This window comes from Phascolarctos cinereus, unplaced genomic scaffold (assembly GCF_003287225.1).
Source record: "Phascolarctos cinereus isolate Bilbo 61053 unplaced genomic scaffold, phaCin_HiC Scaffold_5;HRSCAF=322, whole genome shotgun sequence".
Lineage (NCBI taxonomy): Eukaryota > Metazoa > Chordata > Mammalia > Diprotodontia > Phascolarctidae > Phascolarctos > Phascolarctos cinereus.
Genome location: NW_027555958.1, coordinates 276,893,969 through 276,921,888, shown reverse-complemented (window position 1 = coordinate 276,921,888; position 27,920 = coordinate 276,893,969). Strand labels below are relative to the sequence as shown.

Sequence of the window (27,920 nt, the reverse complement as noted above, 5' to 3'; positions counted from 1 at the left end):
CTGCCAGTGCATGTTGGACTCCCTGATGATGTACACCATGCTCACCTGCCAACACTTGCTTGTTAAGACCTATCAGTAGACTTGACCACTGATCTATTATAACTTGCATTTTGTGTGTTTATTTGGAGAAGAATCTAATCACTATAACTTTAACTCTGTTACACAACAGATGAAATACAGGAATGGCTTTTCAAAATTTTCATATCTTCGCTTCTTTCCTTATGCTTCCACCGCCACCTTATTTTTATCCAATGCCCCCCAGTTGCATCCTGGGCTACTACTGCCCCCTCATTGTTCCAGCTCCCTCCAGGGGGCAGTATTGCCCACTTTGAGAACCTATGCATTCTCTCTGTTACTGATATGTACTGTGATAGTACTTGTTATCCATATCGTTTTACTTAAACAGTTTATTACAACTGTCAGAAGCAGTGCCTTGGTGGGGAAGGTAATCCCTGGCATGTCCCCTAATTTGGGGAAATTATCCCAAAATTCAGCCCACTCACTACCAAGGATCAAGGACATGACTAAAAGAACCATTGCAATGATAAAGAAGAGGGAATCCCTCCCCAATTGATAAATGGTCAAAGGATATGAACAGACAGTTCTCAGATGAAGAAATTAAAACCATCTATAGTCATATGAAAAAATGCTCTAAATCATTATTGATTAGAGAAATGCAAATCAAAACAACTCTGAGGTACCACATCACACCTATCAGATTGGGCAACATGACAAAACAGGAAAATGATAAATGTTGGAGAGGATGTGGGAAAATTGGAACACTAATACATTGTTGGTGGAGTTGTGAAATGATCAACCATTTTGGAGAACAATTTGGAATTATGCCCAAAGGGCTACAAAAATGTGCATACCCTTTGATCCAGCAATAGCACTTCTAGGGCTATATCCCAAAGAGGTCAAACAAATGGGAAAAGGACCCACACGTACAAAAATATTCATAGCAGCTCTTTTTGTGGTGGCAAAGAACTGGAAATTGAGAGGATGCCCATCAACTGGGGAATGGCTGAGCAAGTTGTGGTATATGAATGTAATGGAATACTATTGTGCTATAAGAAATGATGAACAGGCTGACTTCAGAAAAATCTGGAAAGACTTATATGGTCTGATGCTGAGTGAAGTGAGCAGAACCAAAGAGGACTTTGTACACAATAACATTATGCAATGACTAAGATTGTTAAACTGAACCTTTCTCAGCATTATGAGGATCTAAGACATTTCCAGAGGCCTCGGGATGGATAATGCTGTTCACATCCAAAGAAAGAACTATGGAAGTTGAATCGCTATCACTTATTTTTACCTTCTGTTGAGTTTTGTTTCATCTTTCTGATGGTTCCTCGTATTGGTTTTAATTTTTACTTACAACTTCACTAATGTGAAAATATGTTTAATGGGTATGTAAATGTAAAGCCTATATCAGAATGTGTGCCGTCTTGGGGAGGGTAGGGGGGAGGAAAAGGGAGAAAGATTTTCAACTCAAAAGCATATGGAAAAAATTAAAAAAAATTAAATTAAATAATAAAAAAAAGAAGAGGGAATCCCCACATGCTAAGCATACTCATGACTATTCCTTTTCTTTTGGGAAAGGGGAACATATACATTTATCTAGTCCATTTACCAAGCAAATGGGAAGTTAAGGCTACTGCTGACCTCTGTAAACAGGTGTTGAATAGAGCTCTCCCATCTGTTCTTTGCCTCTAGAATGCAAGTATGTCGTCAGCAGAGTAATTGCTGAGTTCTTCAAGCTTTGACCTCAACTATGGTTGGCTCTTTCTCACCCTGCTGGAAATCACTTCTAAGATAAAGGGTAGAAGTAACTAAAAGGGGAGGGGAGTAGATGGATGAGTTTTAAAGAGCTTATGTCTGAGCATGAATATGGATGTGGACAGATATCTGTGTGAGCACCTCACTCTTTTTGTGTCTTTACATCTCTCTATCTCCAGAACTGAGTTGTGATCAGATTGATTGGTTTAACATATGCTAATGCCCTGAATACTATAGGTTTCTGACATAAACAATTTGTTAGATATACGTGGAAACAGGTGTTCCTGAATACATGAAAATGTATCCAATTGTATATATGAGGCAAGTCCCAGGAATTACCAAAGAAAATAAAATAAAAACCTATTAGTTGAATCTACCTGGTAATCCCAAAGGTTCTACTTGAAAAAAATTGATTTGAACTAGTGAAGCAATCTGTATTTAGGAAACACTTTGCTACATATTAAAATCCTATGTCAACTATGCTAGGATATCATTTTCCAATCTTGAACAAAGTGGCTTTTGATGCTATGTTATAATTTTATGTTTTATTCCTAAGGGAAAAGATGAAGTAATGAAAAATATTTTCCCCATTGATGCAAAGCCTTTGTAAATGAAATATATTTTGGCTCACATACATATTGGCGTTTCTCACAGTCTCTTGGACTGAATTCCAATAGCAACATCTGGCAGCTGACTAAAACGAAATGAAAATTGTTACTTAAGATTAAAATATATTTGTAAATAAGAGCTTGTGGGCAGCATTTAATTGAATGTACACAAGCCCTAACCTGGATTTCTTCTTGTCACTCAGTTTAAATCAACACCACATCTAAAATTTTGAACTATTCTATATTTTTAAAAAATGTCTTCATTTGAGGCAGCTAAGTGGTATAGTGAATAGAGCACCGGTCCTGAAGTCAGGAGGCCCTGAGTTCAAATCTGGCCTCAGACACATAACACTCATTAGCTGTGTGACTCTGAGGCAAGTCACTTAACCCCAATTTTCTTACCAAAAAAAAAATAATAATAATAAAATTAAATTAAAAAAATATGTCTTCATTTTAGTAAAAGCCAACATGACCCCAGAAAACATATCCCCTCCTTTTTAAAACAAATATCCAAATAGATGTCTTAATATCTACTAATGATTTATATATTTCTTTTTCCTACCTAAATGCTTCCATTTTTAAAAAAGTTATAATGAATTTGTGAGTCTAACTGTGACAAAAAAGCCAAATAGGATTAATTTGTCACATAACCAAAGTTGGATTTAAAATGTGATATGGACAGATTTTAAAATGTCCTTATCTATGAAAAAAAAAAGCTTATTGGCAAAAATATACCATCCTGGGGGCAGCTAGGTGGCGCAGTGGATAGAGTACTAGCCCTGGATTCAGAAGGACCTGAGTTCACATCCGGCCTCAGACACATAACACTTACTATCTGTGTGACCCTGGGCAAGTCACTTAACCCCACTGCCTAGCTAAAAAAAAAAAAGTACCATCCTGAATCTCAAGTATGAGTTTCTGAAATGTACTCTAATGTTATAAAAAATACAATATTATGCTAAGTAGAAAGAAAGTCTACTTGTCAGAATCATGGACACTAATCTATTTATTTTGACTTCTATGTTTGTGGTTAATAACCATATAAATGTGTCTAAGTCACTGAAACAGCAAAAGGAAGAGGATACTGCAGACACAGTTAGCTAGAACAATGGTTTCTGATCTTTTTCAGTCTATGACCTACCTGTGTCTTAACTGGGACAATTGGGGTGAGGATTCAGCATGTCATTCTACCCACTTGGTTAGTTTTATACGTCTCTCTCTCTCTCTCTCTCTCTTTCTCTCTCTCCCCCTCACTCCCTCCCTCTCTCTCTCTCTGTCCCTCCCCCAAAACATACATGCATGCACATACACAAAAATACATACAACACTCAGACACACACATAATATACACACCTAAAAACATATCTGTCATTACTGCTCTCCAACCACATTATACACAGACATGCTATCCTTTTATCTTCACCAAAGTCACTGCTACTTCTACCTTATTCCATCTCCTCTAAAACTGATAAAGGGAATGGGATGGCAGGCTACACAATAAGAATGTCTCTGCAATGCACCAAATAATCCAGTGGAAAACAGTGCATTATAAATACCACGTTGCTAACATTATTCAAGTAATGCTGAGGCCAATTCTTTCAAATCTCCCAACAGCTCCCTCTCCCCCCAAAACATTCAATGGAGAACCTAGCCTCTTGCTTTACTGAGAAAAGTGAGAACATGTGCTATGACTTCTCTTTTTCCCTCCTTTTCATCTCATAATCCCTTGACATCGCCCCTCCTCTCCCCTTTTCCCCAGTCTCTGATATGAAGTGGTCCTTGTCCTTGCTAAGCCCATTCTCTTGATTACATGCTCTTCTGTCTTCTTCAGCAGATTGTCCCCTCATAATCCCCGCCCCACTCAATCTTTAACCTCTCTTTATCTAGTTGTTCCTTCTATACTGCTTACAAGCATGTCCAAGTTTTCCCCATCCTTAAAAAACCTTCACTAGACTCTCCCATCCCCTCATCCTCTATGTCTTTCCTTTCTCATCCTTATCTCTCCTAGAAAAAGTTGTTTATACTTATTGCCTCCAATTACTCTCCTTTCTTTTACTCCTCAACCATTTAAAATTATATTTTATTTTCAGTTCCAAATTCTCTCCCTTCCTCTATCCCTCCCCTACCCATTGAAAAGGCAAGAAATATAATATCCATCATACATATGAAGTCAGGCAAAACATATTTTTGCATTAACCATGTTAAAAAAAAACAAGAAAAAGAAAAGAGAAAAATATGTTTCAATCTGCACCCTGAGTTCATCAGTTCTCTTGCTTGGAGGTAGGTAGCATTTTTCATCATCCTCAACCATCTGTTTTCTTACAATTTTCTCTCTCATTCTTTCCAAAGGAACCAATGATCTCTTAATTACCAAATATATACATTTGTCTCAGTCCTCTTCCTTCTTGACCTCTCTGCTGCATTTGATGCTATTGACCACCCCCTCCTATACAATCTCTCCTGGGTTTACTCTTTCCTGGTTCTTCTATAAAGCTCACTGCTCTTTCTTGGTTCCCTTAGTCTTCTCATCCATATCATACTCCCTCACTGTGAGTGTGACTCCAAGGCTCTCTAATGGTCTCTCACTCTCTCTCTCTCTCTCTCTCTCTCTCTCTCTCTCTCTCTCTCTCTCTCTCTTCTCTTTCTCTCTCTCTTTCCATAGGTTTAATTGTTATCTCTGTGGATATAGTACACAGATCAATATATCCAACCCCAGCTTCTCTCCTGAGCTACAGTCCCACATAACCAACTGACTACAGTACATTTTAAACAGTTGTTCTGGAAATATCCTGAACTCAACAAGTCCAAAACAAAACTCCTTATTTTTCCCCCTAAACGTGTTATTCTTCCAGACTACCCTATTTCTGTTGAGGGCATCAATCATTTTCCCAGTCTCCCAATTTTGTAACCTTGGCATTATCCTCAACTCATCATTCTCCTTCACGCTACATATCCAATCAGTTGTCAAATCTTGATGTTTCTACCTTCACATCTCTTGGATCAGACATGTTGTCTGTCTGTCTGTCTCCCTTTTTTTTGGTGAGGCAATTGGGGTTAAGTGACTTGCTCAGAGTCACATAGCTAGTGAGTGCTATGTGTCTGAGGCCACATTTGAACTCAGGTCTTCCTAACTCCAGGGCTGCTGCTCTATCCATTGTGCCACAAAGCTGCCCCCATGCTCTCTCTTTTTCAACAGCCACCACTTTAGTTCAGGCCCTTATCAACTGTCACCTATAATACTGTAATAGCCTCTTAAATGGCCTCTCTCAATCTCCCATACAGCTGTCAACCTGACTTTCCTTAATCATAAATCTGTCTCTGTCATTCCATCGTTCAGTGTCCAGTGACTTCCCAGTGCCTTTAGGATAAAACACAAATTTCAGTTTAGTCCTTCACAATTCACATAGACTGGTCCCAATCTATGTTTCCAGACTCTTTATATAGCACACCTATTCCTGTGCTCTGTAGTCCAGACAAATGGGGCTTTCCTCTATTTCTGACAACATTCTGTCTCTTGTCTCCATGCATATCCCCCTATGCCTGGATACTTGTCTACTCATCTCCACCTCCTATAATCCTTTCTTTAACATATAGCTCAAGCAACACCTTTTGACACAAAATGTTTCTTGGTACTAACTGCCAGTGCCCTTTCTTCCTAACTACCTTGTATTTGACTATCTATAATTATTTGTATTTATTCTCTCTATATTAGGTATGTATGTATGTATACATGTATGTATGTGTATGTGTGTGTGTGTGTGTGTGTGTGTGTGTTTGTGTTTGCTTGCAGCTAGGTGGTGCAGTGGATAGAGTGCCAGGCCTAGAGTCAGGAAGACTCATTTTCTTGAGTTCAAATCTGGCCTCAGACACTAGCTTTATGATTCTGAGCAAGTCACTTTGCTTCAGTGTCCTCATCTGTAAAATGAGATGGAGAAGGAAATGGCAAACCACTCTAGTATATTTGCCAAGAAAACCTCAAATGGGGTCATGAAGAGTCAGACTTGACTGAAACAACTAAACAATAATAAAAATGTGTGCGTGCATGCATATGTGTGTGTGTGTTCACATATGTACTTATCTTGTCTATTAGAATATGAGTTCTTTGAGAATAGGGATTGCTTCATTCTTTGTATTGGCCAGCACTGTGCCTGGCACATAGTAGGTGCTTGATAAATGCTTGTTGATTTAGTTTTGTCCTGGTCTATAGCCACATATTTCATGCCTTACTCTAGATAGTTGTCTTGCAAATGCAAAATACTGATGGCAACATTTTGTCTCAGTTTAAAAAGTTACTAAAGTAACTATGAATAACAAGCACATATGAATAGACTTTAGTGCTCTGGATACTGAAAGATGAAATTTACAGTGAAAGTAATTTGACCAATATTTAATGATATATATAATTGCTATTATGCTACATAATTATGTGTACGTGGTAGGCAGTTTATATAATAACTGAAAGAAATATTACTTTTACATAATCAGGCATTTCCAAGGATAATTTTTAGGAGGGGAAGGGACAGCTAAGTGGTGCAAAAAACTGCTCTGAAGCCATTCTGAAGTGTGACTCCAGTTGGGGTGTACTGGAGCAGCAGACACAAGTAAATATGAAGACACAATCTTTCAGAAGGGCATAGACTTTCCTGCTTCTCTGGCAGGAGGCTCCCACAACTCTGCGGATCTGAGGGACCTCCAGCTTGACAGGGGCTCTTGCCCCAGTGCTGAAAGTCTGGATAGAATAAGACATTGGAATTGTGGGGTTAGGTTATATTAAGATGGCAGGGGTGGGGGGAGGTAGTTTGTTTCTACCTGTTGTGGGAGTTGGCACCTTCATTAAGAAGTGGGGATCGGATGGGATAGTTATGCCTCAGAACTCTTTCCTCACTTCCACCCACACCCCAACTCTATATTTGGGAGGAATAAAATGAGTTATATGATTTAAAAGAAGGATCCCAGCCAAAAACATTTCCTTTGCGTTCCTAAAAGTCAATTAATTCAATTAATTTGAACTTATAGTCAAAGACTCTTGGAAGGGTTAGAGAAGAAAACACCAGCTTTCTATACTTTAATATAGGTTGGTTTAATCAGATTGTGAGATTAACATTAAGAGAATGAGATGGACAAAATAAAGGAAGTGGCAAAGAAAAGATGATGCTGGATGTAATTTTGGACCATGGTGTAATTTGAGACCACAGTGGGGAGCTTTGGGCAGTCAAAGGCAGCATGAGGACATCTGGCGTTTGGGGGTCAGGATGAAAGGAACACAAGAAGGTTGGAGAGAGCCACAGGCAAATTCTAGGGAGGAGGAGGCAGCCATCAAATGCAAAGACACTGGAGAAGTGAAAGAGGAGATGTTTCTTTGGAGGAGGTCCATAGCTACTTGCGTGTAGCAAATAGATTATTTAGGTGTACATTTCAGAATTTGAAATATTTAGAATATGACGGCATAGTATATAGAGGGCTGAATTTGGAGTCAGGAAGACTTAGATTCAAATCCTACCTTAGTTACTAGGTATGTAAGCAAGTCATTTAACCTCTCTTGGCCTCAATTTCCTCATCTGTAAAATGGGGACAATAAAAAACCTACCTCACAGGGTTATTATGAACATCCAATGAGATAACATGTAAAGTACTTTGCAAATCTTAAAGTACTATATACATGCTAACTATTATTGATATATTTTGAACACAAAGCAACAGACTACATTTTGAGACAATGTTGAAAGAGAATGTAAAAAAAGTACTGGAGAAAAGGACACAAAAATGGTTGTGTGTGTGTGTGTGTGTGTGTGTGTGTGTGTGTGTGTGCGCGTGCATGCGCAGACATGCATGTGCACCAAAAGAAAAGATTCACTCTATTCTCCTAAGGAATTTCATTTTATCTGGTATTAAAGATGTTGCCACAGCAACTGCAAAGAAAGATTCATTTTAAGCAAGGCTCACTGCAGCATATCTTGTGTGCTTTGATACTAAAATATGAAATGAAAAAATAAGTTAAAATAGTCACAAAATTTCTAAATAGCCTTTTTAATATTCATCTTTCTCTTTCCCTTTAATAAATGTTAAAACTGCAGTTTTCCTTTTCAAAGTCGTTTGCTCCCTAGCTCACTACACTGGTTATCAGTAGACTCCAATTCATTATTGCTCATAAGACCCACTTTATTTCATAAGGGAGTTAAGCCTGTTATTTAGATAATGTGTTTGGACTCAAGGGAAAGGGTGGTGGTTGATTTATGAAACAGCTGCAGAGCTCTGAGGCTTGAAGGATATCATGCACCTGGTTTAGGGAAAAGTGTAATGATAGCAGCAAGAAAAGAAATTCTCATTTCCTTCTAGAGATGCTGGTGGCATCAAAATAAAGGCAATGACGTGAGCCTAAAGCTTTACCTAAAGCTGGCATGCTTTCAATCTAGCCATGGGCATTTCCAAATCTTCACTGTCACAAAAAGGTAAATCACACATAGGTCAGACAAGACTTCTAGCTCTCTTCTTAGGCCAAGTGGAAAAGAGTAGTGAACAAGAAAACCCAGGATCATGCTAGCTGCCAAATTTTCAAATATTTAGCTTAAAAATTCTATCCCTGACTTGGTACCTTAAGTGGTTATTAAGAAAATGGAAATTTTTATATTAAATTGAAATATAAAACATTAAAGCATAAGTTAATATCTTGTATCTAAACAGTATATTTCTCCCTCCTTACTTGGATGTGATTTCAACTTCAGAAAGAAACTATAAAAACAATAGGACATATATCCCCTAGAAAAATTTGGCTTATAAAAAGGGATCATGTAAAAATCCAAATAATACTGGCTATGCATAATATAAACATGCATTCATGTATACTGGACATATATTACTAGTAAATTACAATCTCAGGCACATGAATATCAGATGGTCTAAAGAAGGGCAAGAGTAAACCAACTCAGAAACCTTTCTTGAAACATAAAAATCAAGTCCTTAATCAGTACACAGGGTTGAAAATGTATGAGGAAGCTTCAAATAAGGCAAGATGGGAGGTGATCACAGTGGGTGTGTGAGGCTGCTGAGAAGATGAAAAAGCGATCCACCTTAGAGCTTCATACTTAAGGAACAGACATTGCTCTGTTCTCACTTCTAGGTGTCTTTTTTCTTTACTGTCAGTGTTTTTTTTTTAATTGAAATATATATCCACAGTATCTGCAAGACCTCATCACTTCTGCCTCTTTCTTCCCAAAATAATAGCCACTTTCTTCCTCCCTCAGAATATCCTTCCAGTACCAATTCCTAATTATCTTTTTTTTTTCTTATAGGTTGCCCACTTCCCTGAAGCAACATCTTCTAACCCTGATGATTCTGACATGAACTACAGACAGTTCTATTTTAGACAATGTGGATACAAATATTATGGAATTAAGAAAATGATTCTGTGTGATAAGAACATGGCAACTCTAAGAGCATGGAGACTGCTGCTTCTGGTCACATATTAATTAGTTCTCCCTTACAATGCCTTGCATTCAATAGTTAAGAAATGTATATTGAATTGAATCAACCAATTAACAAACATTTTTTAAATGCTCAAGATATACTCCTACTATTCAAAGCGCTATGGGAGACAAAGAAGTAGAACAAATAATGTCCTCCCTCAAAGTGATTATAATTTAATTGAAGAGACAAACCTAACACATATGAAATACCAGTAGTTGGAACAATGAGTAATTTGTAGTTAGAGTGAGATGGTTAGAGAGAGAGAGAGAGAAAGAGAGATAGTTAATAGCTGGAATAGTAAGGGAAGGCTTCATGAAGAAAAGTGGAATTTGATCTGGGCCTTGAAGGATAGGTAGGATTTACATAGAGGGCAAATAGAAGGGCATTCTAGTTGAGAAGAATATGTAGACATGAAAGAAGAAATAAGTATGAAAATGAAGAGCTTTGTGGATGAACTCTGCTTGATTATTATTTTGGGAAAAATAATAACTGAGGGACAATGAAGGGCCTTGAAAACTCAGAAAGTCAGATTAATTATAGGGAAAAATTAAGGAAATATATGGAAAATTCATCTGGCAGTGGCATGCAGCATGGGGGGCTGGTGGTGAGCAATCCCAGAAGTTGCAGGGGCCAGTGAGGAGGCTGTTGTAATCTATATATGAGATTTTGAGGGCATACCTGGATGAGGGTGGTGGCAATGAGAATGTAGAGAGGAAGGAAGAGATAAGAGGATATGTAAAAGGAAAACTCCATGACATTCTATTACTGATGAGAAATGGGAGAAAAAGGAGAGGAATGGGTCAAAGAAGATTCTAAGATTTCAAGTGAAGATGAAGAAATTGGTGTCACTGAGTTGGAAGGGGAACTATTCTAAGTGGATGGGGAAAGTTTGGTTTCAAACATATTGAGTTTGAGGTTATAGTGGGATATCCAAGTAGAACTGTAAATATGGAATTGTAGCTGGTGTTAAGAGGATAAGACAAGAGTTATCAATCTGGAGTCATTCACAAAGAGATGATATTTGAATCCATGACGATGGATGAGTTTTCTGAAGGGCAAAGAGTAGGAAGAGAAAAAAGGCCAAGAATTAAGAATTGGGGAATGTCAGCATTTAGTGGTCAGAAAAGAGAACCAGAAAAAGACATTGGAAAATAAGTACAGAGAGAGGATGAGAAGCAGAACATTGTAAAGTCATGGAAACCAAGAGAGGAGATTTTTTCCAAAAGAAGAGGGTAGATTCAAAAATATCAAATGCTTCAGAGAGGTCAAGGAGATAGGGGAAGGAGAAAAGGCTACCTTTTATTCAATTGCCTCTGATTAGTGTTACTATGTGACCAATCTAATGTAGGTCCTATAAGGCCTTAAGAGTTTTGTGGTTAATATCAGTGATAGAAATACTGATGTGTGTATGAAAAATGTCTTTAAGGAAAGGGCTGATTTCCAAAATATATAAGGAATTGATTTGAATTTACACAAATAAAAACCATCACCCAATTAACAAATGATCAAAGATAATGAACAAGTCATTTTAAAGGGAAGAAACCCAAGTTATCAGCAGTCAAATTTTAAAAATACTCCAAAATTGAGAGAATGCCCATCTATTGGGGATGGCTGAACAATTTGTGGTATATGGTTGTAATGGAATACTATTGTGCTATAAGAAATGACAAGGCAGGATGATTTTGGAAAAACCTGGAAAGACTTACATGAATTGAGGCAAAGTGAAGTGAATAGATCTAGGAGAACATTAAATGATGGTATGGAAGTTGCCAAGTGAAGAATAAGAGAAAATATCTCCTACATTTCAAATAAAAGTCATGTAGAAAGGTCCTATGGTCCTTGGGGTACAGTGGCAAGTGAGTAAACAGAGCCAAGTAAAACAAAAATGATAAATGTTGGAGAGGTTACAGGAAAATAGGGACAGTAATATACTTGATGAAGCTGTGAACTGGTCTACCACTCTGGGAAGCAATATAGAACTGTGCCCGAAAGGGTAGGTCCAAAAGTAACTTAACTGTGCTTATCCTCTTACTCAGTGAAACCACTACTAGACTTATATCCCAAAGACATCAAAGAAACAGGAAGAGGTCCTACAAGTATGAAAATGTTAACAGCAGCTCTTTTTTTGTGGTGGCAAAAAATTGGAAACTAAGAGGATGCCCACAAATTGAGTAAGAATGAATAAACTGTGGTTGATGGCACACTATTACGCTGTAAGAAAAGAGTAAATAGGTGATTTCAAAGAGAAAAGGAAAGATTTACAGAAACAATGCAGAATGAAGTAAGCAGAATCAGAACACTTTATACTACAACATTAATACAGTAAAAATGAATACTGAAGACTTTTATAAACTGATGAAGAATGAAATGAGCAAAACTTAAGAGAACAATTTATACAATAAAAAATATTATGAAGACAAACAACTTGGAAAGTTGCAAGAGCTACGGCTAATATAATGACTATTGTATGCTTGTTAATTGAAAAAAATGTAACTTAAAAAACAAGAGAAAACTCTTAAAATATTTGAAGAGCTATAGTGACCAGCAGTTTAATGTAACAGATAGTGTGCCAGCCTCAGAGTCAGGAAATGCCACCTTACACAGATCCTGGCTATGTGGCCCTTAACAAGTCACTTAACTTCTCAGTGCAGCCAGGTAACTCTTGAAGACTATAAATTGCAGAACTAAATTTGCATTAGCAGAAGAAGCTTCCTATGCTATGAAACTACAGAATTAGATTTATTTTTCGGAGCTCCAATCAATGAACAATCAATAATCATTTATACACCTAGTATGTGTTAGATATTGTGCTAGACACTGGGAATTAATGAATTAAGCTATTTGTTTTTGTCTGGAATTGTGATCTCAGCCTAAAGAGCTCCAGAAACTCCCTCAACCAATACAGTCCATACCTGCTCAGCAATTTGCATTGTAATGGCCTGGGAGCACTGAAAGTTTAAGCTATTTGGCTAGGGTCACATGGCCAGCAAGTGTCAGAGGTAAGACTTCAACAGAGGAGTTCCTGACTCAAAGGTCTATTCTCTGTCCATTACCCCAAGCTGCCTCTCAGTTAAGTGGCTGGCTTCATTAAATGAGAATTTCCCATATACATGCAAGAAACTAGCATCCACTTAGATTTATTTTCAAAATATTTGATTTGGTTAGGAATTTCTAATAATGTTGAGACAATTTTTTTTCAAATCAGACAAACTAAGAGCTCTAGCTCTTACATGCTTAATAAACTGCAGAATTACATTCTCCCTAAAAGAAACAATTATCTTTGCTTAAAAAAACCCCTCATTTTATCAGAGATTTTACACAAAACAGAAAATAGTACAAAGAAGGTTACTGTCTCACTGATACACAGAGGATTTATTAAGCAGCTTTAATTAACAATGACAGGAATTTTGTGCATAAATCTCCCTACCTTCAACCAATAGGAAGATAGAGCCCAGGCCCTTATCCAAGGGAAAAAACCCCAAACACCCTGGCAAACATCCACTGACAATTCATGACCTTTTATATGTATGCAGTGCAAATAAAAGAAGGATCCTTCAATTAAAAAAATTACAGATTTTCAAGTTTATGAAGAGGAAAAACTGAGGTTATAAGGAAGGTAATACGCAAGATTTGTATTCTAAAAGTGACTGAGATAAGCTCATTTCTAGAACACATTCAAATTAGTGTATAGATTTTTTTTTCCAAAATAAACTCTTGTGACAGGGATTCACCACAGGCATGATGACAAAAATTATTGTTCATTTAAGAAGCATTACACAAATTTTCAGTGAGATAGAACAGAAACTACTAAAAGAGTTGAACCTGTTACTTTGAGGTATAAGGAGATATAGCAATATATACTTTAAAAGTCAAATAAGTCGGCAAAGACTATTTGTTTTAGCCTTCTCAGATCTCATACACCTGTATAGAACTATAAATATAGCTCTACACACACATATATGATGTGATGCTATACACATCATACATAAATGCTACATACACACATAAATAGAAATATTCCAGTATGCTTTTCCATAGTTAGTCAATAAATATTTATTAAGCTCCTACTATGTACCAGGAACTATGCTAAGCACTGGGGACACAAACACAGAAAAGAAAGAATCCCCTCAAGCAGGTTATAATTTAATGGGAGAAGGAAGATAACCCAAAAGAAAACTAAAAAAGAGTGTGTGTGTGTGTGTGTGTGTGTGTGTGTGTGTGTGTGTGTGTGTGTTTAGGGGGAAATGAATGTAGGTATCCAGTAAGTGGTACAATGTAGAGAAAGTGTCTGGATTTCTGAATTACACCAGATATTTTTGGAGTGATTGGTTTTGACCTGACATTTTCAATTGGTCTGTTGGGAATACTCATAAACTATCTTTAGCCACAGTTATAGTAGTTTGATGAGAGAGATCTTATAGGAAGAAATTCCTGTTTGCAGAGTACCATGGCCAGGTCCCTGGCCCTGTAACAATTAATTTCTGAATACCTCTATGTTTTTCTTGGATGGTAAAAGGTTATCTTGGTACCCACTTTTGGGTCAGGTAATCTTTGATCTGAAACAACCCTGACTTGCTGTGACCTGCTATGATGTGCTTTAGTGAGCAGAGTGTGGACTGTCATAGAATTACTCTTGACTTGTGACTCATTTTGAATTTTTAATGATAAATGTAGTTCAAGAACCTAAGCATGTAAACAACTTGATTGTTTATGTCTGATAACCAAATTCTTGTTAAGAGTATGTCTAGCTATTTTGACCAAAATACTTTTTGTGCTGGTTAGAATGAATAGATGAGTGATTTACTAAACATTTGATATTTTCTTTGAAATGTGATATCAATATATTTGTATATTGGCATAAATACTCTTGGTCACAGATTATATAATCTAAAGGCTGATTGGTGGAGTTCCATTTAAAAGTAGGCCACATTAAGTTCAGCTTGACAAATATTCTTCTATGGAATGGTCTGGTATCGCCATGGAGACTACATCCAAGCAACCCAAACCTAAACTCAAGCAAAGTAGAAGCCCATATTAATAATGACCTCAGATATAAGAAGAAATTGTAAGGTTTTTTTTCCCCCAGAATGATAGATATTAAGATTGTTTTTGGCATTATGAATGAGATGTTAGGCTGTAATATCTTCCCTCTTACATATTTCAGGGAACTTAAGTGATTTCCACTGTGTGGTATAGGAATCAGAGTAAGATCTTTTCTCCTCTCTATTAAGTAATTGAGTATTTAAGTAAATTAAATGAAGTAACTAACAGTACATATATTAATCAAAATAAGTAAAACCAATTTGTCCAACTCATTTAGTGGTTATCTTTCCATGGAGAGAACTTTTCCATAATGCTTTGGGGACTTGAATTTAAGAATGTAAATAAAAGAATCTTTTGTTGTGGTTTTCAGTATTGTTTGACTTTTCATGACCCCACTGGGGGTTTTCTTGGCAAATAGATCAGAGTGATTTGCCATCTCCAGTTCATTTTACAGATGAGGAAACTGAGGCAAACAGGGTTAAGTGACCTGCCCAGAGTCACAGAGCTATTAAGTGTCTCAGGTCAGATTTGAACTAGATCTTTCTGATTCCAGGCCCTGTACCCTATCCACTGTGCCACTTAAAAGAATCCTAAGTAGTCTCTGAGACAATATGGTCCAATATGGGATTTTTCTTTCAGATCTCTGGGTTATAAAGTTATAAAGTATGGACATAAATTTTTTGCATAATTTCAAATAGCTTTCCAAAATAATTTTAATTCATATCATCATACCACTAGCATATTAGTGTTTTTGTTCACAATTCCTTGAACATTTATTATGTTTGTCTTTTGTTATCAGAGTTACTTGATGTATTAGGGGAAAAAACTGCATCAAAAATTATGATAAAGGCCTGATAGCTAAAATATATAGGGAAGTAACACAAATATATGAGAAAGAACCAGTTTCCAATGTAAAAGTGCTTGAGGAAATGTACAAAGTGTTCTCCAAGGAAGAACTGAAAGCTACAAACAACCATAAGAAAGGATGTTCCAAATAACTAATAAGTCAAAAATAAATCAAAACAACTCTGAGTTTTCACTTCATAACCAGCAAAGCACACTAAGTTTATTAATGAAAAAGCTTTTCAATTTCATGTAATCAAAATTCCCTATTTTATTTTTGTGATCTCTTTTGTCCTATGTTTGGTAAGAATTCTCCTCTTACTGAAAGCTGTGATAAGGTACTTGATCTGCTTCTCAATTTTAAGTTTTTTTGTTTAATTGACATATTGGTTACATAATTACTTTGAGTTTACTGTGGTATACGACATAAGATTTCAGTATGAAATTAATTTACGCTAAATCATTTCCAATTGTCCTAGCAGTTCTTATCAAAAAGTGATTACTTTCCTAAGTAATTTATACTCTGAGATTTATTGAAGATGAGGTTATTGAGTTGTTTTTTAAATCATCTAGTCTGTTCCACTGATCTACTTTTCTATCTTACATCAAGTACAAAATAGTTCCAAAAATTGATGCTTTATAATTTGATATGTGGAAGTGCTATTCTCCTTTCATTCTTACATGATTCCTCCATAATTTCCCTCGATAATCTGGAACTTTTGTTTTTCCAAATGAATTTTATTATTTTGCCTAGCTTTACAAAGTACTGCCTTCTTATTGTGATTAGCATGCTACTAAATTTGTAATTAATTTGAGAGGATTATAAGGCTTTGGCCATTGGATGCTAAATAGGAGTAGATGCAACATAGGAAATATAAGAATTAGATATACTCCTAGGTTGATATTTAGTAAGAGTAGTCGGTCAGTTAATTAGAATTTATTAAGCACCTGTCACGTGCCAGGCACTGTGCTAAGTGATGGGGATATAAAGAAAGGCAAAAAACAGTCTCTGCTCTCATGGATCACCTAAAGTGATGAGGAAGAAAACATACAAACAATTACCAGTCCATCAATAGAAAGTTCCAAGTTTTAGAATTGAGGATTTCTAAGCTGGAGCTTTAGGCCTTGAGAAGGAATCAATCTTGGCATGTGTGTATATGTGTGTGTGTGTGCGCGAGTGCGCACCATGCATGAGAAAGTAGTTTCTTTCTCATGCTCCCTCCTTTACTCCAACACCCAAGGACCAGTGAAACTGGACCAGTAGCAGATAGAACATCACCCTGGGATCAGAGAGATGGGACCAGTGGGATTTGACACAACCAGCCAGGAGAAAAGTGATACACCAAGGATAAACAGATGCCGAAAGGCAATTACACAAGGAGAGAGGCAGCTTCAAGGAATATGATCCCTTGTACCAGAGAAGAATGTCAATTATGGACTCAAGGAAGGCCTTCCAGATTATAAAGTACCAGTAATAATTTAAAGAGTGTCTCCATTGTGTATTCATTTATTAAAAACTCTGCCCTTTGTGTTTTTAAATTCTGTGCTGAGAGAACTAATTCTATCTAATTTCATTCATAGTTTCTCCTTTTAAAAATCTTATTTCTCTTTTGCACCATCTTGGATTTTCCTGTTGTTGTCTCATGTTCTGAGGAGTCTGTAGGATGCTTTTTCATTGGCCAATTTGGGTTCATTTTCTGGGAGGCAGTATGGAGTGGAGAAAAGAGTGGTAGATTTGTAGTTAGAGGGCTTGGGTTTGACTGGACCTCAGGCAAATCACCATCGTTCCTGGGCCTTTATTTCCTCAGCTTCAAAATGAAAGTGTTGCTAGATCAGAGCTGTCAAACTGCTGTCTATAACATTCCCAAGAGTGTCCAACAAGAGTAAACTGTAATTGGGAAATATTTAATAAAGTAAATAATAATACAACAGAACAGACAATGCTACCAGATGGTTTTCTAAGTTAATATGTGGCCTTTAGGGATCCATATATATGGTTCAGTGGCTCATTCATTCATTTGTCCATTCATTTACCAGTATGAACTTTGGGGAATGTCTTAGTTCATTCTTTTTTTTATTTTTTTTATTTTTAGGCAATTGGAGTTAAGTGACTTGCCCAGGGTCACACAGCTAGCAAGTGTCAAGTATTTGGTCTGAGGCCGGATTTGACCTCAGGTCCTCCTGACTTCAGGGCTGGTGCTCTATCCATTGCATCACCCAGCTGCCCCTTAGTTCATTCTTGATAAAAACTATTCCCTAGATATTTTTGAACACTTAAGATAAAGATTATATGAAATCCAGGGAAGATTTTATTTTGTTTTAAGGTAATTCTTTAATATTAAAAATGTATTGAAATGTGGATATACATTATGATGCTGTCTGTAAAAGAACTGATGACAGAGAAAAAAGAAGAGGAGAAGAATATAAACAATACCTGTAAACTTGAAGGACTATATGGTGCCAATCCACATAGTTTCACCTCCTTTGGGACAGTGGGAAGAGAGCTGGATTTGGAGTTAGGGGATGTTGATTGGTTCAAATCCTGCCTCTCCTACTTACTATGTGACCTTGTGTAAATCTCTTAATCTTTCTGGAACTCATTTTCTACATTTGTAAAATAAGGGGGTTGAACTTGAAGACCTCTAAGAGTCTTCCTAGCTCTAAAACTATCTTTTAAAATTATTTTAAAAATCTTATAAAAAGCACAGCTCAATTTTACAGTAAAGTTTATTTATCTATCATATGTTAAAAATATATTGTCTGCCTACAATGGTGTAATTGACATAAAAAATACACATCAGTAAGTTGGTTAATAAACATTTACTCAATAAGTGCTTGCTCCAAACACTATGCTAAGTTCTAGAGGTACAAAGAAAGGCAAAAGACAGTCTGTACCCTCAAGAAACTCCTGATCTAATGGGGGAAACAACATGCAAGCAATTACATACAAACAAGCTGTATACAGGATAAATTGGAGATAGTCAATAGAGAGAAGGCACTAGAATTAAGGAGTGGGAAAAGCTTTCTGTAGAAGGTGGAATTTTAGGGACTTTTTTGGAGGGGACCTGAAGGAATCTGGGGAAGCCAGTAGGTAGAGATGAGGAAGGAGAACATTTCAGTCATTGGGGATAGCCAGAGAAAATTTCCAGAGTTGAGAGATAAAGTATCTTGTTTGTGGAACAGTAAAACAAACAAACAAACAAACAAAACAACCAGTGTTACACTGAAGAGTACATGAGGAAGAGCAGAGTGTTGTATAAGAAGACTGGAAAGATGTGGGGGGTAGGTTACAAAGGGTTTTAAACCAAATTAAGATTCTACCATAGGGGCAGCTAGGTGGTGCAGTGGATAAAGCTCTGGCCTTGGAGTCAGGAGGATGTGAGTTCAAATCCAGTCTCAGATACATGACACTTACTAGCTGTGTGACCCTGGGAAAGTCACTTAACTCTGATTGCCTCACCAAAAAAAAAAAAGATTCTACCACTGCCCTACACTAGGGGGGTGGCAGTATCAGAGGAGTGAAGGGGGTATATTTGAGAGTGAAATCAACAGGTCTTAACAAGAGATTGGGTATGAGTGGGGCACGGTGGTGAGAGATAGGGAGGAGTTGAAGACGATGCCTAGGCTGTGAGCCTAGGGGATTGAGATGACAGTGGTACCCTTGCCAGTAACACAGGAGTTTGGAAGGGAAGTTCACTTTTGTACATGTTGAATTTAAAATGTCTCCTGGATGTCCGGTTTGAAATGTCTGATAGATAGTTGGACATATAATACTTTAGGTCAGCACAGAGGTTAGGCCTGGATAGTAGATTTGAGAACCATCAGTACAGAGATAATAATCACATCTGTGGGAGCTAAGTGAAATATGACAGATGGAGTGGAGATGAGAGCTCAGGACAGAGACCTGCAGGACACCATTGGTTAATGAGGGTGACCTAGATGAAGATCCAGCAAAGGTACTGAGAAGGAGTAGTCAGGGAGGAATATAACAGGAGAGAACGGAGTTCCAGAAACCTAGAGAGAAGAGAGTATCAAGGAGAGAGCCATCAACAACGACAAAGGCTGCAGAGACATCAAGGAGAATGAAGACTGAGAAAAGGAAACATAGTCTCTGTCTTCTGAAGTTTACATCACACATTTAGTCAATCAACAAACATTTCATAGGATCACAGGATTTAGAATTGCAAAGGACCTTAGCTATAATCTAGTTCAATCCTCCCTGCCTTTTTTGTTTTTTTTTTTTGAGAAAGAAACTGAGGTGAGCCACCGGTAGTAAATGAGAGGCAAGATTCAAACTTTGGCTTTCTGACTCCAGCTATGGTGTATTATCCCTACAGCTCTCTACTATGTTCAGAGCCTTGTATGCTTGCTTTACTCAATGCATTATGCTCGGTACTAGTGGCAATACAAAGAAAATAAGACACTTCCCCAAGCCTTTAAGCAGCTTACAGTCTGGTAAGTTATTTTTCCTTTTCTCTTCACCAATCTTGAACATACACTGTTCATATATTATTTCCAAGTGCATTTCCCAAAAGTTTAATAGGGGAAAGAAAATCAGAGCCCAGCTGTTTCCTTTAACGTTATGAGAAACAGCATATGCTGATACTGGTTTGAAGTTATCTTCCAGGTTTATTGACCCATGAGATTAAAACAGATCACAGTGAACATCTACATAACCCCCTTTAAAAGTTAAAAACAAACTCTTAACAAGCGGCTTGTGGCTATTAGGCACTATTTGGGAAGGGCTCACATTTGTTTTGTTTTCCACCACAGGGGTTGCCATCAAAGGGTGTTTGGGTTTTACTGTGCAGCCCTACAATCTATGACCCACAGCTGTTTCATCCCCTCTTTCTCCTGCAGAGGGAGATATTTAAAACTTTAATTCTTCAGCCCTTAGAAGGGACTTCAGGTTTTCAAGAACAGAGGCAGTTTCACGTTTTCTGTTCTGCTAGCATTTCTTTAACCTTAAGAAAGTCTTTTAGTTGAGCTAGCCTCCTGACTCTATGTAAGAAAGGTTTTGGAGTAAACATTAAGCTCTCATATTCGTTCTGCTTTACTGGAATTATGGCTCTGCATCTCAGTTTGGAAATTGTAGAATTATTTATATTCTCTCCATAGGAAACTATTAATAGAAAAATAAAGCAAAGCTCATTGCAAATATCATCGTATGAAATAATGAAGTTAAATGGTAATCAAAATTCAAGAAATGAAGAAATTGATTGTTCTCATAATCCAGAGTGGAAATATCTGTTAATGGAAATGTTTATTTGAATGATTAAAATCTTTAGTGACCCTTCACTTTTTTTCTCTATTTCTGTCTTCCCACTAAGATGTACTTCTCTTAGAAGCCTGTGATTGCGCCTATTTTCTTCTTGTATTGAGAATATCTTCTCAGTGGTGGGAGAAAGGCAAACTGCTTGCTGTTGCTAAACCTTCCTACTGCCCCATAGGAGGAGCACCACAGTGTAGTGGAAAGAGTATTAGCCTTGTCAAGAAGATCTATTCAAGAACTGAATCTGACATTTACTGGCTATGCCCTTGAGTGGGGAAGCCTCCCCATTTGCCTTCTCCACTCTCATTCCCCAGCTGCTTGTTCTGTGAGCACTCTCCTATTTCTCCTTCATCTACTTATACAGAACTTCATATTCCTTCTATGCATTTACCATACTATAGTTTGCATTATATTTGTCTATTCATATCTTTTATTCTACAACTAGATTATAAAGTTTCTTGGGGACAAAGACCAGGTTTTATTCATTATTTTATCCCTACCACATAGTATATTATGTAGTGGTATATTGTACACGCTTAATAAATATTTGCTGAGTGAATGAAGAAGAGTACAAAACTATGATGCCAATTTGTTTATTACAAATTGCAAATAACACTTCAAATAACTTCAAATAATTATGAGTTGCAAATAACTCTATGGCATAGTAGACAGAGTCCTGGATGTGCCATCAGCAAGACCTGATGTTGAATCTTGCCTCAGATACTTTCTGGCTGCTGACATTAGACAAATGAGACGGTATGGCATAGTAGAAAGAACACTAGCTTTAATGTCAAAGGACTGAGACTACTAGTGATGTGACCTACAAGTCACAGCCTTCCTGGCTCTCACTTTCCTTCTGTGTAAAACAAGGGGATTTGATTTGATGGCTTCAGCTCTAGATCTAAGGTTATTTAACTTCTGTGAGTCTTAGTTTCCTCATCTGTAAAGTGGAGGTAACAATAACACATGCCTCACCGTGTTGTTTCAAAGACTATATCAGATGACATGTGTATGTATATATAAAGTTCCTTACAAACCTTAAAGTACTAGTATGATTGTTACAACTGGATACACACCACTATTTGGCATTTTCTAGTTTTCTCTTCTTGTTACCTTGCTACTACAACTAAATAAAAGATGTTCCAAACCTTTCCTATATCCAATAGGCTTCTAAGCCCAATCCTAACCCTGGCCTCCTTAATTTTCAGCATTGTCATCTTTTGGGGCAGCTAGGTGGCACAGTGGATAGAGCACTGGCCCTGATGTCAGGAGGACCTGAGTTCAAATCCGGCCTCAGACCAAACACTTGACACTTACTAGCTGTGTGACCCTGGGCAAGTCACTTAACCCCAATTGCCTTAAAAAAAAAAAGCATTGTCATCTTTTACTTTACTGGAAAGACCAATTTGATTCAACAGACATTATTAACTATCTACTTTATTGTGAAGCATTATAACAGGCACTGGAAAGACAAAAGTGAAATAATACACAGTACTTGTCCTCAAGAAACTTTTACTTTAGTAGTGGAAGTGGTGGGAAGGAGTATATGGGAGTATATAGAGAAACCAGATGGGGAAGGTTTATATGAGCTCTTGTCCTGCATGCCCAGCTGCTTAGTGGATGTTTCCATCTTCCTAATTCTGATCCTCACCACTTCTCATTTGCATTATTACAGTAGCCCAATTAGTAACCTTGCTTTCAGTCTCTTCCTTCTCCAATCCATCCTCCAAACAACTTTCAAGGTAGATAGTCTGAGTCTGATCATATTAGTACTCTGCTCAAAAAGTTTTAGCAGTTCCCTACTGGCTTTCACATAAAAAATAAACTCCTATTTGGCCTTTGAAATCCTTCACAATCTGGTTCTAGACTGTCTTCTTAGCTTATTGCACATTATTCTCATTCACACACCCTACACTGCAGCCAAACTGGTGGATTTGCTGTTCTTCATAGACAACATCACAAATTCTATCTCCATATCTTTGCACAAGTTGTCCTTCATGTATAGACGAACTTTCTGCACACCTCTTAGAATCCCTAGCTTCCTTCAAAGGCTAAGCTCAAGGGCCATCCCCTACGTGAGGCCTGGCGTAAGGCCTGGCTTGATGCCCCCCCTTCTGCCCCCAGTGGCTATTGCTCTTTTCCCCAGAAATTATTTTGTTTTAACTTAATCTGTGTTCACATTCTTTCTCCCTGTAGGATGTAAGCTCCTTAAGGGCAGGGACTGTTTTATTCTTGTTTTTTGTTTTTAATTTTTTATTAATTTATTTTGATTTATCAACAATCACTTCCATAAACTTTTGAGTTTTAAATTTTTCTCCCCCTCCCTCCCCAAGACAGCATACAATCTGATATAGGCTCTACATATACATTCCTATTAAACATATTTTCACATTAGTCATGTGAAGAATTAGAACCAATAGGAGGAACCACAAGATAGAGGGAAACAAAACAAAACTGAAGGAAAAAAAAGTAAATAGTATGCTTCAATCTGCATTCCAACTCCATAGTTCTTTCTTTGGATGCGGATAACATTTTCCATCATGAGCCTTTTGGAGATGTCTTAGATCCTTGCATTGCTGAGAAGGGCTAAGTCTATCAAAGTTAGTCATCATACAATGTGGCTGTTACTGTGTACAACATTCTGCTCATTTAACTTAGCATCAGTCCATACAAGTCTTTCCAGGTGTTTCTGAAATCTGCCTGCTCATCATTTCTTATGGCACAATGGTATTCCATTACATTCATATACCACAACTTGTTCAGCCATTCCTCAATTGATGAGCATCCCCTCAATTTCTAATTCTTTGCTACCACAAAAAGAGCTGCTATAAATATTTTTGTACATGTGGGTCCTTTCCCCATTTTTATGATCTTTTTGGGATACAGCCCTAGAAGTGTTATTGATGGGTCAAAGGGTATGCACATTTTTATAGACCTGTGGGCATAGTTCCAAATTGCTCTCCAAAATGGTTTGATTTCACAACTCCACCAATAATGGAGAATGTTTTATTCTTGAGGGATCACTTTTAACTCAGGGGATCCATGAAGGCTTCATGGAAGAGATGACTTCTAAGCTTGCCCATGAAGGATGGCCTGAATTTTAGGAGGTGCAGATGTTGAAGATGTCTCCCATTATAAGAATGGAAGACAATGTATACAAAAGTAAAGAGGGATGAAATCAAGGATCTGTGGCTAGGACATAGAGTGGGTAAAGGGAGTAGTATAAGATGAATGGAAAAATGGGTTGGAGCCACATTGTGGAAGTCCTCAAATGTCAAGTTAAGCTTTCTGCATTTTATTTGAAAAGCAACAGGGAAACATGAAAGGTTTTTTTTAGTAGCAAAATGAACTGGTCAGACATGTTACATTGGGAAGATAATGTAGGCAGCAGTTTGAAGGATGAAATGGAGAGGGGGAAAAGTATAAGCAGGAAGACCAGTTAGGAGCTATTTGAAAGTCTAGTCAAAAAGTTATGAGCACATGACCTAGAATAGCTTCAGTGAGAATAGAGGAGGTGTATGTAAGAGATTCTAGAAAGGTAGAATCAATAGGAATTGACTATTGATTAGATGGGGCAGGGATGGCAAGGGAGAGAAGAATAAAAGATTATTTCAGGGTTTTGTGCCTTCATGACTGGGGAAATGGTGAAACTATACACACTAATAGAAATATTGGTATGAGGGTGAGTCTTATATTTTTGGTAGAGGGTGAAGGAGGGAGAAAATAAATTTAGTTTTGGACATTGGATCATAGAGAGCTGGAAGAAACCTTTGTTACTCTCTCTCTCTCTCTTTCTCTCTCTCTGTGGCTATTTACTCAGGAGAACAAATAAAATTTCTTTGCAAGAATCCTCTTTAACCTCTTTGTAAGATAAAGGTTACCGTAGTTTCATTTTACAGGTGAGGAAACTGGGGCCAAGGGAGATTTAGTGAGTGTCGCCAGTCCCATAAGTAGTATCAGAAGGAGGATTTGAACCCAGGTCCTCTGATTACAAAGGAAGTGCTCTTTCCACTGTACCACACTGCCTCCTCTTCTCCCACATTTTGAGATTGATGCTAGGTCATAGAGCTAGAATGATTAAGCTATAAACTCCCTCAATTTTATCCTCTTCAGAATAGTTCTGTATCTTTACCCATCTTTTCCTCCTTTCCTCTTGTCTGTGAGAAAGACGTGTCTTTCCCCCCCCCAAAGTTAAACACTTTAATTTATATTTTTTAACTAATCCCAGATCATTTCCCTAGAGACCTTAACATTTTTAGTAATCCTTTCTTTCTTGTGTTTTGAATCTTTCCTCCTTCACTGATTCTTTCCCCTTTGCAAACAAATTTAAATTCAACAGACAATTAAGTAACTATCATATGCAAAACACTATGCTAAACACTAAAGATACAAAGACAAAAATTACTTAGTTCCTTACCTCAGAATCTTATATTTTATTAGGATTCAACATGTCCTCAGATAATTATGTAGTATTAGAAAGATGACCCCTCACATGTAATAGAATTACAAAGTTCACCAAATTCACTTGTCAGTCAACCTTCAGTATGCTTTTTGGCTTCTCACATTTAATTTTATTTTCTGAGCTCTGAGGGTAATTCAGCAATACATGTTTGGATATTCCTCCTTAATAAAAATTTCCAAATATCTCTTAATCATCTAACTTCAGACTTCTCAACTCAGTTCATCAAATATGATTTATTTAATAATTTGGAGAAACCTCCTTTCCCAATAATTGTTACTCATATCCTATGGAATTAAATAGTATATATAATTTATTAACAACTGAATAAGTAATAAGGACACAGACAACTATTTTCAATATCTTAATTGTAAGAAAGATTAGAGCCAGTTACCCTCACTGTAACTACAGATGACTTTTCTCTATTTCCAGCACAATTCCACACCCTTTAGTTTATTCACTTAGGATAACAAATAAAATTTATTTGTAAGAATCCTTGTCAACCTTTTTTTTAGATAAAGGTCATAATAGTTCCATAAAAGAAAGGAAATACACATATACATATACACACGTATACATATATGGAAAACTCTCCATCCTCTTGCTATTTTTTCTCTCTCTTTCTTTCTTCTCTGTTTTCTCAGTCCCTTTCCAGACATGACAGGAAAACAGTAGCTTCATTTTCTCTCAAACTATCATCGTTAACAGTCTCTCTCCAGATTTACTCCTTATAAAATTCCATCCGTGGTTTTTTTTTTTCATGAAATAAGACAGTTCTCAGAAGAATGAAACATCCTCACCTTCTTTCTGTCTTCTTCATAGTTTCTCTCGCAGATCCAAGTTTAACTCATATACTCTCTCTGAATCCATAGGGAGGAGAATCTCATAAGAAGATGGTTATAATTATAACTCTTCTAGCTTCTCTGTTTGTTAAAGATACATACAGTCATAGTTTCTACAAGTCTCTGTAAGTGAGGCTTTTGAAATGGGGGTTATAATAGAAGGTAATATGAGGAGGGAGACAGTAGGAGCAACAGGGTATATTAGGAAAGGTTTTACAGAAAGGGTAGCATCTGAGTGGAGTTTTGATTAAAGTATTCTGACAGGTAGGCAAAAGGAAAGAGTGCATTTCCAGGTGTGAAGGACAGCTCGTGCAATATAAAGAGATGGAATATTGAGTGTGGGAAATAGTAGGTCATTTTAGTTGGAATGCAGACATAGAGGAAAAAAAAGTGTGAAATAAGACTATAAATGTAGGTTAGGCTACAGAACCTAGTTTAAATATTAGGCTGAGAAGTTTGCATTTTTAGACTACAGAGAGTGACATGGTTAAACATGTGCCTGAGGGAGATGATTTTGGCAGCTGTGTAGCAAATGAATTGGAAAGGGTAAAAAGAGTGAAGGAAGGCAGACCAATTAAAAGACTATTATAATGTCCAGGGGGTATTGAAGGCCTGATTAGGATGGTGGCTGTGTGAATGAAGAGAATGGGATCAATGGGATAGGTGTGGAAGTAGAACTGAGGAAATGAGTATTTTCTACAAGCATGCACAGGTCTCCCCTTAATTTTTTGGGATCTGCTTTAAGAATCCATTAATTTAGCTAATAAACTTCTAAATATTTTAATAGGGAAACTAACAATGTGATAAGATTTTTTTAAAAAGCCTAAAATATAGAAAGGTTTTGCATGACTTCACATGTATAATCGAGATCAAACTGCTTGCCTTCTCAAGGGGAGGGAGGGAGGAAGAGAATTTGGATCTCAAAAATTTTAAAACATGATTGTTAATTTTTTTTACATATAGTTGGGAAATATTTAATGAAATAAATAAAAATACATTTTTTAAAAAATGTAGCCTAAAATAAAGCAATGTTATCCCTGAATAGAAGAAACTACAACTCACAAGTAGATGGATGAATTTTTGCTTTTGACTAAGTTTTTTTGCTTTTAGAAAATCTCAAACAGCTTTAATTTTTACTGTAGTCTTAAAAAGTAATCTACATAGATCAGTAGAGGTAATGCATCCACCGAGAAATCCAGAAAAATGATGGTAGAATTTTGCTTTCCCTGAATTAAGGGGACATTTTAATACTAAATATAAGAGCACATAAAGCAGATTGGGGAAAGAGATGCAGCATGGTGTAGAGAAAGTATACTGGATGAGGAGTCAGAATGGGCAGGGTCTAAGCCCAATTGTGCAGTTAGTTTTCTGTAGGATCTTTATAAAAGTGGCACCTATATAGCGCTTTAAAATTTGAGAAGCAATTTATCTATATGACCTTATTAGAGCTTACTTTAGCCAACCCATTTTATCTCTTTTGGCCTTGTTCCCCTCCTCTTTTTATGTTTCTTTTCTAGATATTTGTTTGTAAATCTAATAATATGCTTCCTTCCCCCACTTCCCCCCAGGAATGTCTCAAATACCTCTCTTTTGTTCAATGTTCATCT

General features: G+C 36.9%; 1 protein-coding gene across 1 annotated transcript in view; it reads right to left on the bottom strand.

Moving 5' to 3' along the window:
- CEP112 (centrosomal protein 112) overlaps positions 1–27,920 on the bottom strand; it is a 460,933-nt gene that overhangs the window by 10,725 nt on the left and 422,288 nt on the right.